Source organism: Moschus berezovskii, chromosome X (assembly GCF_049115385.1).
Source record: "Moschus berezovskii isolate FMDL1 chromosome X, NW_MosBer_1.0, whole genome shotgun sequence".
Lineage (NCBI taxonomy): Eukaryota > Metazoa > Chordata > Mammalia > Artiodactyla > Moschidae > Moschus > Moschus berezovskii.
In genome coordinates, this window is record NC_142488.1 from 69,149,029 (window position 1) to 69,159,835 (window position 10,807).

At 41.1% G+C, this 10,807-nt stretch overlaps 1 pseudogene; it reads right to left on the bottom strand.

Moving 5' to 3' along the window:
- Positions 1–1,113: 1,113 nt before the first annotated feature.
- LOC129564578 (EEIG family member 2 pseudogene) lies at positions 1,114–2,242 on the bottom strand (annotated as a pseudogene).
- Between the last annotated feature and the right edge of the window lie 8,565 nt (positions 2,243–10,807).

The following is a 10,807-nucleotide window of genomic DNA, read 5'->3' on the forward strand; positions in this document are numbered from 1 at the left end:
GACCAGAAAAACTCTTGAGGTTTATCTGCTGTGCTGTTTAATTGGATTCAGATCAGATATTCTTACTTTAAAAGCTGTAGTTTATGTATGTTGTATTCTATTCTTGCCTCAAAATAACTAACTTCTGATGTAGCAAAGAAGAAAACTGAAAACAACGGGTCCATGTCAGTAAGGTCAAGTGGCTATCCCTTGTTCTTTATCCATTACCTCCTTGGAATAATTTTCAGTTTCATATAGCCTGAATCTTCAGAGAAAAGGCAGTTTTATTTCTGACTGCATCTCAATTTTCCTCCTGTTGTTCTAAATTTTGGCTACTAAACCCAGCAGATATTATTGTTAGTTAACAGAGCTCTTACATTAGGGCATCTTATGGAGACTGAATCTTATATTGAATCTTATACTCCTCTTAGTCTTTCATATAGTACTAATGGAAATTCTGCATCTCATCTAATATTAACAAGTAATGACACATACTGCATAGTAATAGCATTATACTCATTCATGTATCTCAGACTTAAATAACACACACTTGTTTTTCAATGTATGACTGATCTGTTTAGAATTAAGCATTTTACATATTTAAACTGTAGTATAACACTTTCCCAAAGCACAAACACCCATATTTTATATAGATTATTGCATCAAGAATAGTGAATGAATTTAGTACAATACTGTAGGGAGTATAATATGGAAGATTTCCATCCCAGGAATCACATCTATTCTTGGCAGAACTTATAGTTGAAGTTATTTTCACTTCTTGTCTCCCAAACACAAAATTTAAAAGCTAGAGCCAAATCTGTTGAACATGTCTATCACAGGTTTGACACTTGAACACTAAAACTATACTCAGATGTATAGTGTTTTTTCCCACTGGATGTTTTGACAGTGCAGTGACCACAGAGGTCGTGTTCCTATAAGCACACGTGGCACACTGGTCTGGTACTACCATTCCGATATTCCCTGTTGGTAGGTGAGAAAGGAGAGTGGTGGCACCTTCAGAGAAGAAATCAGTGTTGGCTTTCCTCTTGATAGTTGAACATGCTTCATTTTTTTAACAGGTTCATTTGCTCTAAGTGCTTGAATAAAGTGCCTTAATAGCTCAACTGCCCACATCTTAAACCCACAGGGAAGCTTCAGTTCACCAGTCTGACCTCTAGCGTTTGATCACAACTTGTTCATAAGCTCCATACCCCACCCTGTTTGGAAGATGACGACTACCGAAGGTTGTTCTTCCTCCAGGACCCACAAATAACCTCAGTCCTTCTTCTTCTGCAGTGGAACCTAGGCTGAAGTCTTGACTCTGTAATATTTTCTCCACAATATCATCTGCATCCACTCTGGTATCATCAACTCGCTTCAGCTGAGATTCTACAGAATCTTGCTTCACTGGTCATCTGTTGAGTATTTCTAAAGCTGTTTCTTCTTTATCTGCTATATCAAGACTTGGTTCAGCTGTCTTTTGCTCAACTTCATCACACGGCTCTAAAATACTTACAATTCCTGTTGATGTACTTCCCACTGAGATATTTCTCCTGTGGCAGAGCTCAGAGAAACTAGATGAACGGAAGTGGCAGGAGCTATACCCTGATACTTTCGATTGCTGGCTTGCATAGCTTGATGTTCTAGAATGTCCACAGGCACCAAGTTCGTCTGGAACAGAGGCACTCTTTGCTGAGAGATCTGCTATCCCAAGATGAATTTTGAGAGTCTCTCCACCTTTTCTATCTTCTTCCAGAGATTCAGAATCACCAGCAATTGGTATAAACACTGATGTAGAAGGAGGCGTTTTGAAACATGGGTCACCAGACATCAGTTACATACTAATCCAAACTTTAAGAATGGAATTGTCCTATCTTGTATTTTTGTTATCATAGCCTTCCAGTAAACAGCGACGAGTGGTATTTCCTGATCCAGCAACCTCTGCCAGGTTTAGATCTGCAAAGCCCAGCTTTGCGTAAGCTTTTCCACCTTTTAATTCCTTCCTCACAGAGACTCTGTAGATACAAGGGTTCAGGACACCTGTGGTGGCACTAGCACTCATTTTGCAAATAAATGAGAACTTCTTTCTCCAGTGAACACAGTTTGCTTGCACCACCTCCCTGGGGGACTCGGCGGTGAAGCTGCCGCCGTCCAGCAGCCACATCTTGCAGAAGAGGACCCCGTTGACGAAGGGCACCGAGGAGAGCTCCTCGAGCTCGAAGTCCAATTTAAACTTAAACTTATTCTTCATTATCATGAGAGCCAAGAGGCAGGCAAGCCGGGTGAGGGGGCGGCCCCAAGGGGCGCGCGGGCCGGCGCCGTCGCTTCAACTCCTCCCAGCCCCGGGCTCTCCCAGCCCCACGGCACGGGCCGCGAGCTGCGCGCAGGGGGCGCAGCCGGAGGACGCCGAGGTCCGGCAGCCGCCGCCTCCTCTTACGGCAACTCGGGCCGGAGCGCGGCTGCGGCAGCGCGACCCCGCCCGCCCGCGGGAAGCAGTCGTGCTGCAGCTCGCCTGAGCGGTGGGAGCCCTTTCCATCTGCAGCTTGCCGCCGCCGGCGCCGTCTCTGTAATCACTTTAAAATCAAGATGCATATCAGAATTATTTTGGAATATTTTGCCCAGGTATTGCTTTTTTCCCTTCAAACCACCAGACATATTTCTAATGAGCAGCCATGTTTAAAAACAACTGGGCTATACGATGACCTTTTACTTTTATCTAGTTTGCTTCCCAGTTTCTATTTCATATTCAGTGCTCTGATTTCATTAGTTTATGTTTTCCAATTTATCTTTCTTTTTTCATTTCAGTTCAGTCGCTCAGTCGTGTCCGACTCTTTGCGACCCCATGAATCACAGCACGCCAGGCCTCCCTGTCCATCACCAACTCCCGGAGTTCACTCAAACTCAGTCCATCGAGTCGGTGATGCCATCCAGTCATCTAATTCTCTGTCGCCCCCGTCTCCTCCCACCCCCAATCCCTCACAGCATCAGAGTCTTTTCAAGTGAGTCAACTCGTCGCATGAGGTGGCCAAAGTATTGCAGTTTCAGCTTTAGCATCAGTCCTTCCAATGAACACCCAGGATTGATCTCCTTTAGAATGGACTGGTTGGATCTCCTTGCAGTCCAAGGGACTCTCAAGAGTCTTCTCCAGCACCACAGTTCAGAAGCATCAATTCTTCGGTGATCAGCTTTCTTCACAGTCCAACTCTCACATTCATACATGACCACGGGAAAAAACATAGCCTTGACTAGATGAGATGGACCTTGGCTGGCAAAATAATGTCTCTGCTTTTTAATATACTATCTAGGTTGGTCATAACTTTGCTTCCAAGGAGTAAGCGTCTTTTAATTTCATGGCTGCAATCAGCATCTGCAGTGATTTTGGAGCCCCCCAAAAAATGAAGTCTGACACGGTTTCCACTGTTTCCCCATCTATTTCCCATGAAGTGATGGGACCAGATGCCATGATCTTAGTTTTCTGAATGTTGAGCTTCAAGCCAACCTTTTCACTCTCCTCTTTCACTTTCATCAAGAGGCTTTTTAGTTCCTCTTCACGTTCTGCCATAAGGGTGGTGTCATCTGCATATCTGAGGTTATTGATATTTCTCCCAGCAATCTTGATTCCAGCCTGTACTTCTTCCAGCCCAGTGTTCCTCATGATGTACTCTGCATATAAGTTAAATAAACAGGGTGACAATATACAACCATGATGTACTCCTTTTTCTATTTGGAACCAGTCTGTTGTTCCATGCCCAGTGTTTTGTTTTTTTTTAATTGGAGGCTAATTATTTTACAATATTATATTGGTTGGTTTTGCCATACATTGACATGAATCCGCCCTGGGTGTACATGAGTTCCCCTTCCTGAACCCCCCTCCCACCTCCCTCCTCCCCTTATCCTCCCTCTGGGTCATCCCCTCATATCAGCCCCAAGCATCCTGTAACATGCATCAACCCTGAACTGTCGATTTGTTTCTCATACGATAATATATATGTTTCAATGCCATTCTCCCAAACCATCCCACCCTCACCCTCTCCCACAGAGTCCCAAAGACTGTTCTATACATCTGTGTCTCTTTTGCTGTCTCGTATACAAGGTTATCGTTATCATCTTTCTAAATTCCATATATATGCGTTAGTATATTGTATTGGTGTTTTTCTTTCTGGCTTGCTTACTTCACTCTGTATAATAAGCTCTAGTTTCATCCACCTCATTAGAACTGATTCAAATGCATTCTTTTTAATGGCTGAGTTATACTCCATTGTGTATATGTACCAAAGATTTCTTTTTCATTCGTCTGCAGATGGACATCTAGGTTGCTTCCAAGTCCTGGCTATTATAAACAGTGCTGTAAGGAACATTGGAGTAGATGTGTCTCTTTCAATTCTGGTTTCCTCGATGTGTATACCCAGGAGTGCGATTGCTGGATCATATGGCAGTTCTATTTCCAGGTTTTTGAGGAATCTCCACACTGTTCTCCATACTGGACATGGACTCTTTTTTATTAAAGGAAATAAGAAAAGAGTCCATATCCAGTTCTAACTGTTGCTCCCTGACCTGCATACAGGTTTCTCAAGAGGCAGGCCAGGTGGTCTGGTATTCCCAACTCTTTCAGAATTTTCCACACTTTATCTTGATTCACACAGTCAAAGGCTTTGGCATAGTCAATGAAGCAGAAATAGATGCTTTTCTGGAAAAAAATAAGATGGTAAGTATTGCGAGCGGGCATCAGAGGGCAGACACACTGAAATCTTGTCACAGAAAACTAGTCGATCTGATCACATGGACCATAGCCAAATGTGGTCCACTGGAGAAGGGAATGGCAAACCACTTCAGTATATTTGCCTTGAGAACCCCATGAACAGTATGAAAAGGCACAATGATAGGATACTCATTGAGGAATTTCCCAGGTCAGTAGGTGCCCAGTGTGCTACTGGAGATCAGTGGAGAAATAACTCCAGATCGAATGAAGGGATGGAGCCAAAGCAAAACCAATACCCAGTTGTGGATGTGACTGGTGATAGAAGCAAAATCCGATGCTGTAAAGAGCAATATTACATAGGAACCTGGAATGTTAGGCCCATGAATCAAGGCAAATTGGAAGTGGTCAAACAGGAGATGGCAAGAGTGAACGTAGACATTCTAGGAATCAGTGAATTAAAATGGACTGGAATGGGTGAATTTCACTCAGGGCTGGGTAACCGCAGGCAAAAAAAAGAGAAACTAACAGGAAGGGAGCACAGCCCTAACCATGAGCAGATAATTGGATTAAAGCTTTACTGAGCAAGGTCCTGACCATCAGAGCAAGACCCAGTTTTACCCACCACCAGTCTCTTCCATCAGGAAGCTTCCTCAAGCCTTTTAGCATCTTCCATCAGAGGACAGACAGAAGCAGCAAAAATAACCACAATCCCACAGTGGCTAAAACAAAAACCACATAACAGAAAGTTCAGTTCAGTTCAGTCACTCAGTCGTGTCCGACTCTCCGCGACCCTATGAATCACAGGACGCCAGGCCTCCCTGTCCATCACCAACTCCCGGGGTTCACTCGAACTCATGTCCACAGAGTCGGTGATGCCATCCAGCCATCTCATTCTTGGTCGTCCCCTTCTCCACCCGCCCCCAACCTTTCCCAGCATCAGAGTCTTTTCCAGTGAGTCAACTCGTCGTATGAGGTGGCCAAAGTATTGGAGTTTCAGCTTTAGCGTCAGTCCTTCCAGTGAACACCCAGGACTGATCTCCTTTAGAATGGACTGGTTGGATCTCCTTGCAGTCCAAGGGACTCTCAAGAGTCTTCTCCAGCACCACAGTTCAAAAGCATCAATTCTTCGGCGATCAGCTTTCTTCACAGTCCAACTCTCACATCCATACATGACCACGGGAAATACCATAGCCTTCACTAGATGGACCTTTGTTGGCAAAGTAATGTCTCTGCTTTTTAATATATTATCAAGGTTGGTCATAACTTTCCTTCCAAGGAGTAAGCGTCTTTTAATTTCATGGCTGCAATCAGCATCTGCAGTGATTTTGGAGCCCCAAAAAATAAAGTCTGACACTGTTTCCACTGTTTTTCCATCTATTTCCCATGAAGGGATGGGACCAGATGCCATGATCTTTGTTTTCTGAATGTTGAGCTTCAAGCCAACCTTTTCACTCTCCTCTTTCACGTTCATCAAGAGGCTTTTGAGTTCCTCTTCACTTTCTGCCATAAGGGTAGTGTCATCTGCATATCTGAGGTTATTGATATTTCTCCCAGCAATCTTGCTTCCAGCTTTTGCTTCTTCCAGCCCAGCGTTCCTCATGATGTACTCTGCATATAAGTTAAATAAGCAAGGTGACAAGATACAGCCTTGACGCACTCCTTTTCCTATTTGGAACCAGTCTGTTGTTTTACGTAGAGTTCTGACTATTGCTTCCTGACCTGCATACAGGTTTCTCAAGAGGTAGGTCAAGTGGTCTGGTAGTCCCATCTCTTTCAGAATTCTCCACAGTTTATTGTGATCCACACAGTCAAAGGCTTTGGCATAGTCAATGAAGCAGAAATAGATGCTCTTCGGGAACTCTCTTGCTTTCTCCATGGTCCAGCGGATGTTGGCAATTTGATCTCTGGTGCCTCTGCCTTTTTTACAACCTGCCTGAACATCTGGGAGTTCACTGTTCACATATTGCTGAAGCCTGGCTGGGAGAATTTTGAGCATGACTTTAATAGCGTGTGAGATGAATGCAATTGTGTGGTAGTTTGAACATTCTTTGGCATTCCCTTTCTTTGGGATTGGAATGAAGACTGACCTTTTCCAGTCCTGTGGCCCCTGCTGAGTTTTCCAAATTTGCTGGCATATTGAGTGCAGCACTTTCACAGCATCATCTTTCAAGATCTGAAATAACTTAACTGGAATTCCATCACCACCACTAACTTTGTTCGTAGTGATGCTTTCTAAGGCCCACTTGACTTCACATTCCAAGATGTCTGGCTCTAGGTCAGTGATCACGTTATCGTGACTATCTTGGTCGTGAAGATCTTTTTTGTACAATTCTTCTGTGTATTCTTGCCACCTCTTCTTAATATCTTCTGCTTCTGTTAGGTCCATGCCATTTCTGTCCTTTATCGAGCCCATCTTTGCATGAAATGTTCCCTTGGAATCTCTAATTTTCTTGAAGAAATCTCTTGTTTTTCCTATTCTGTTGTTTTCCTCTATTTCCTTGCATTGATCACTGAGGAAGGCTTTCTTATCTCTCCTTGTTAATCAGGATGAAAAACCTGAAAGTTATGTCCCAGAGGAAGGGACAAGATAAAACTCCAGAAAAACAACTAAATGAAGTGGAGATAGACAACCTTCCAGAAAAATAATTCAGAATAATGATAATGAAAATGATCCAGTATCTCAGGAAAAAAATGCAGAAGATGCAAGAAATGCTTACCAAAGACTAGAAGAACTAAAGAACAAACAAACAGAGATGAGTAACACACTAGAAGGAATCGATAGTGGAATAACTGAGGCATAAGAACCAATAAGTGACCTGGCAGAACAAATGATGGAAATCACTGCCAAAGAACAGAAAATCGGGGAAAAAAAATTAAGACAACCTACGAGACCACTGGGACAACATGAAATGCACCAACATTTGAATTATTGGGGTCCCAGAAGGAGAAGAGAGCAAAAAAGGACCTGAGAAAATATTTGAAGTTGTAATAGACAAAAAATTTCCTTAACATGGATAAGGAAATACTCAACCCAGTCCAGGAATCATAGAGAGTCCCAGGCAGGATAAACCCAAAGAGGAATACATTGAGGCACATAGAAATCAAACTGACAAAATTTAAAGACACATTAAATGTGTAAATTATGGTGTCAGACAAATTCCTCAGTTTTCATTAGGTGAGTTAAGATAGGTTCTTTGAGAGTCTTGCCTTTGGGATCAAGCCTTAGAGCTTTAATCTGTTTGATAATGGGGAGCAATTGGAAGTGATTGATAAGAGAACACTGAAGTAATACTGGTATTTTATCTGGCAATCATGTGCAGGGTGAACTGATCAGTTTCCAGAAATGAGCAACTATACAGAGTTCATTTCTCTAGGACTTTTTTCTCCCTCTGTTTAGGCAGTAAAACCGTATGATCAAAAAATACTAAGCTAATTAATCTTTTTTTGTTTCTTTTTACTTTTCAGTTTACCTATCCACATGGTTTACAGACTTAACATTAAACTGAGAATATTCGCTCAACTATCTGACGTACATAGAAATCTGTTTGTTTTTGGAAGCTTATATATATATATATATATATATATATAAACAATGTACACAATATGCAAGATTTCAACTTTCTTGTTTTTAAATTTTGAATTTATATTTTATCATTGAAGGATAATTGCTTTACAGAATTGTGTTGGTTTCTGCCCAATATCAAAATAAGTCAGCCATAGGTATACATATGTCCCCTCCCTCTTGAAACTCCCTCCCATCTCCCTCTGTATCCCACCCGTCTAGGTTGTCACAGAGCTCCAGTTTGAGTTCCCTGAGTCATGCAAAAAATTCCCACTGGTTATCTATTTTATGTACAGTAATGGAAGTTTTCATGTTACTCTCTCCATGCATCTCACCCCCGCCTCCCTTCTCCCTGTGTCCATAAGTCTCTTCTCTATATCTGTGTCTCTATTGCTACCCTGCAAATAAATTCTTCGGTACCATCTTTCTAGATTCCATATAAATGTGTTAGTATACAATACTTATCTTTCTCTTTCTGACTTACTACACTCTGTATAATAGGCTCTAGGTTCATCCACCTCATTAGAACTGACTCAATTGTGTTCCTTTTTATGGCTGAGTAATATCCCAGTGCATATATGCACCACAGCTTCTTCATCCATTCATCTGTCAATGAACATCCAGGTTGCTTCTATATTCTAGCTACTGTAAATAGCACTGCAATGAACATTTGGATACATGTGTCTTTTTCAATTTTGATTTCCTCATGGTATATGCCTAGTAGTGGGATTACTGGGTCGTATGGTCCTTTAATTCCTCGTTTTTAAAAGAATTTCCATACTGTACTCCATAGTGGCTGTATCAATTTACATGCCCTTGCAACAGTGCAAGAGGATTCCCTTTTTTCCACACCCTCTCCAGCATTTATTGTTTGTAGACTTTTTGATGATGGCTATTCTGACAGTTGTGAGCTTATAACTCATAGTTTTGATTTGCATTTCTCTAATAATGACCAATGTTGAGCATCTTTTCATGTGTTTGTTAGCCATGTATATGCCTTCTTTGGAGAACTGTCAGTTTATGTCTTTTGCCCACTTTTTGATTGTGTTTTTTTTTTTTTTTTGCTTTTCTAGTGTTGACTTGTATTCCGTTCTGTTCCGTTCCGTCTCTCAGTCGTGTCCGACTCTATGCGACCCCGTAGACTGTAGCCTACCAGGCTTGTCCGTCCATGGGATTCTCCAGGCAAGAATACTGGAGTGGGTTACCATTTCCTTCTCCAGGGGATCTTCCCGACCCAGGGATCGAACCTGAGTCTCCCGGATTGGAGGCAGACGCTTTAACCTCTGAGCCTTGTATTAGCTCCTTGTAAATTTTGGAAATTAATCCTTTGTCAGTTATTTCATTTGCCATTATTTTCTCAGTTTCTGAGGGTTGTCTTTATACCTTATTTGTAGTTCCCTTTGCTGTGCAAAATTTTTGTAAGATAAATTAGGTCTCACTTGTTTATTTGTCTTTATTTCCATTAATCCAGAAGGTGGGTCATGGAGGATCTTGCTGTCATTTGTGTCATACAATGTTCTGCCTATGTTTTCCTTTAACAGTTTTATAGTTTATGGTCTTACATTTGTGTTTTTAATCCATTTTGAGTTTATCTTTGTGTATGTTGTTAGGACATGTTCTAAATTCATGTTTTACATGTTAGCAGTCCAGTTATCCCAGCACCACTTATTGAAGAGGTGATCTTTGTTCCTCTGTATATTCTTGTCTCCTTTGTCAAATATAAGGTACCCATAAGTGTGTGGATTTATCTCTGATGTTTCTAACTTGTTCCATTGGTCTATATTTCTGTCTTTGTACCAGTACTGTGCTGTCTTGATGACTGTAGCTTCGTAGTATAGTCTGAAGTCAGGAAGGTTGATTCCTCCAGCTCCATTCTTCTTTATCAAGATTGCTTCGGCTCTTCAGGGTCTTTTGTTTTTCCTTATGAATTATAACATTTTTGTTAGTTCTGTGAAAAAATGTCATTTATAATCTAATAGGGATAACATTGAATATGTAGATTGCAAATAGGTAGTATAGTCATTTTCATAATATTGATTCTTCCAACACAGAAACATGGCATATTTCTCCAATTGTTTATGTCATCTTTGATTTCTTTCATCAGTGTCATAGTTTTCTGTATACAGCTCTTTTGTCTCTTTAGGTAAGCTTTTTCCTAGATATTTTATTCTTTTTTGGTGTATGGGATTGATTCCTTAAATTCTCTTTCTGATTTTTCATTTTTAATATGCAGGAATACAAGTTATTTCTCTATATTGAAGTGTGTCTTTGGTAGACAGCAATATATGGGTCTTTTTGTACTCACTCAGCCAGTCTATATCTTTTGGTTGGAGCATTTGATCCATTTACATTTAAAGTAATTATTGATATATATGTTTCTAGTAGCTGTTTCTCAATTGTTTGGATTTTGTTTTTGGAGGTCTTTTTCTTCTCTTGTGTTTCTTGTCCATATAAGTCCCTTTAACATTTGTTGTAAAGCTGGGTTGGCGGTACTAAATTCTCTTAAATTTTGCTTGTCTGTAAAGCTTTTGATTTCTCCATAAACTTTGAATGAGATACTTGCCAGG